This window comes from Fukomys damarensis, unplaced genomic scaffold (genome assembly GCF_012274545.1).
Source record: "Fukomys damarensis isolate Sample0158 unplaced genomic scaffold, DMR_v1.0_HiC HiC_scaffold_39, whole genome shotgun sequence".
NCBI lineage: Eukaryota > Metazoa > Chordata > Mammalia > Rodentia > Bathyergidae > Fukomys > Fukomys damarensis.
In genome coordinates, this window is record NW_022900951.1 from 10,717,614 (window position 1) to 10,720,788 (window position 3,175).

At 45.1% G+C, this 3,175-nt stretch overlaps 1 pseudogene; it reads right to left on the minus strand.

Annotated features, from left to right (window-relative positions):
- Positions 1-2,391: 2,391 nt before the first annotated feature.
- LOC104855645 lies at positions 2,392-3,001 on the minus strand (annotated as a pseudogene).
- Positions 3,002-3,175: the final 174 nt, after the last annotated feature.

Here is a 3,175-nt window from a genome sequence, read left to right on the forward strand (position 1 = left end):
GGATGGAACTCCAGTCCTTGAGCTTGCAAGGCAGGCAGAGGAACCATTCTTTAAACATTTTAACTATTCGGCTTTTCACTTCTATTTCAGTGCCTGTAATATCAGCTTTTGGGTAGTTAAGAAATTTTAGAGGCATCTTTTTGCCTTTTTTTAATGTTTCTATTGTTTTCTGTGCTGAATGTTGAGGTTCATTTAGAATAGAAAAACTGTTGCCAGTATGAAGATCTCTTTAGTTAGTCTGTGTTTCACTGCAATGTGATCTCACCTCTGGGTATGTTAGTATTTATACACTCCTTCAACATACTCAGCATTATAGGGACAGTCAGGGTTGCTGCATTACAAGGTGAGAACCATTACCAACATATAAAGAGCCATATATCAATTATGTAATTTTAAAAATTTCACCCTTTTTCTAATGCCTGGCAAAGACTGATAGATTAAAGCTGACAGGCTAGGATACTTCAGATGAGAAAAAGAAAAAGGAAGAGGAAAAGCAAGTGAGATCAGAAAGAAGAGAAGCAGAAAACAAGAGATAACAACAAATGAGTGAAAGAAACGAGGTCATACTTTGTTCATAGTATTTGTATATCTGGGGTGGAGGCATGGTGAAGAGGAGGTTTGAGAAAATATTTGCGGGAGTGAAAATAGGGATAAAGAGACAGGAAAGTATAACTGGAACTAGAGGGAAGCTGTGAGAAGGTTGGAACCAGTTAATATGCTGATAGTAAGCTTGTGTTTGAATCTTCTGTACACAATTTTTACTAAGAGTTTATCTGACATGCCTATGAAAGATACTATGGAGATGTTTTTTTTTTTATTTTTCCCAAAAGGAATGCTCTATTGATAAACTGCCCATTTATTCATTTTAGAAAGATACGTCAATGACCATTCCTGCACCCTACTTTCTCATCACACATTGGCAGTTAACCACAGAAAAAGAACACCAAATGGTGCTCTCTTCTTGTCCCTGCATCCTCATCATGTGTGTACTGCAGCCCCTAAGGGTGTCCAAAGTGGCTATGGGCCCTTGGTCATCAAAGGACACATTCTACCAAACCAGACATTGAGCAACCCCTTCTGCTCTGGAGATCCACATATGTGCACACAGCTGCTCCTCCAGACCACACCTCCTGACACACAGGCCCCAGCATGAGTGGCTACTAGGCTGTAGCAGCTTAAAAATGGAAAAGAAATCTTTGTAGCTCACGAGAAAAGGTGACAGCAGAGTTCCAACTAATGGAAAACCCCATCCCCCACATGACCTGCAGGGCTGGTGCTGCTTCTCCTTCATCCTACATGCAGCAAGCAGGCAGGCTGGCACCACTGGCCAGGTCCATGATGGCTGGGGCAGGCCTAGGCCAGTCAGTGCTATGCAGAGGCACATCTTGTTGAAAGGTTCTAAAACCAGAGGCTTTCCTGCCCTCAGTCCCTCCTGTCTCCAGAGACCCAAGGGTCCCTTGAGCTAGAGTAGGGAGCCAGAGAAACTGCCAGTCTTTGCCAGAATCAAGTTTTTCACACAAGGTGCTAGTGAGATATATACAATAATTGGCACAAGCACAGTGCAGCATGGGCTAGATGTAAAACTCTACACAACACTCAGGACCTATTAAAGAACACTCTCTCTCTCTCTCACACACACACACACACACACACACATGCGCACACACACACGCACACACACACACATACACACACACACACATATTCTAAACAAAGCGTAAGGCCATGTAAGGCTTGAACTTCAGCTTGAGACCAAAGAATACTCTCTCATGATGAAGCTAAAGCTGTTTTGCCAAATTTTAATTTTTGAGCATTCTTACTGCATTTAAAAAATAGTAAATCTGCTTGTCAAAGCTAGGTCATTAGTGTAACAATTTAGGTTGCTGCTGACAATGTTTCCTTTCTGAGGTCTCAGAAAATGGACAGTTCTCTCATTTGGCATCTCCAGACAAAAACTGAGATCTGGCAGTGCATCCTTGGTGAGTATATGCTGTGAGTTCAGGAAAGAGGAGGGGAGGCCAGAAAATGTTGCTTCTTTCATATTTATAATGTGTCTCCTTCCCTCCAAGTTCTGGGGAGCTATCAAAGTTCCCAAGGGGAGTATCAGCTTTGGCCTGTTACCCCGCCAGACCCTCCACCCTGTCCATTTCCTGTGGCCCTGGAAAGGACAGCACAACACAGCGATCTGCTTCATCTATGAACTTTAGTGTAAAACATTTATATACAGGATTGTTCTCTAAGTCTTGCCAAGGCAGCAGCCACATCTGCATGTGGACAGGCATGGTTGGCTGCCAAACCAAATGTTCACTCACCCCAGCTGGTGGCTCCATGGCCCAGAGTTGCAGTTGTGATGATGAGGGTGTTCCATGGCTTGGCAACACTACCACAAGCTTAGAAAGGTACATGATCTGGCAGGGGCTGGCCAGCTCTCCCTGCTGGGGAAGGGAAGCTATCACTGCCATTCTCTTTGCCACCTACCACTTTAGACTTTATGGTCCCCACTCGGTCTTCAAATGACTTGAAGGTGGCAGAGTTCCTCATGTCTCCAAGCTTCCAGCTGATGGCAGAGCCCATGGTAGACAAGGCCACAGATATCTAATGTCCTGCTTGACAGGTTCCTGAGTCTTCTTGTAGAGGTTGGACTGGGTTACTCTCTCATTCCACTCTCCAAGTTTCTCAGAAGTTTTCACATAGGCTTTAGAGACCTGCATCTTGCCAGCTCTGAACAGGTTCTGCTCCAGCTTCCCCAAGGCAGAGAGGCCCAACCACCTTTTCAGCTCTTGACAGTGTTTCTCCTTGGCTGCCAGGACCTGGTGCAGAGATACAATTTCTTCCACCTCAAAAGCTCAGTCCTGATCTCCTCCTCTTCTGCCTCCATCAGACCCTCAACAGCCAGAGTCCAGGCAGCCACACCTGGGTCAACAGGGACATCAATCATGAAATCAGATAGCTGACCTTTATTAGAAGAATTCAGGTTGATATCTCAGCCAGCGATGTCCATGTTTAGTCGGGGGCCTGGCAGTAGCCAACATCAGGGCTGGGCTTGAGCAAGCTACACAAACCAAACAAGTGGCACACGGAGCAGCAGCAGCCATAGAGTACACAGGAGCCAGCAGAACTGCCTGGCACTGCAGTGATACTATGTAGAGTAAAGCACTAATTAATTCTCATTTTC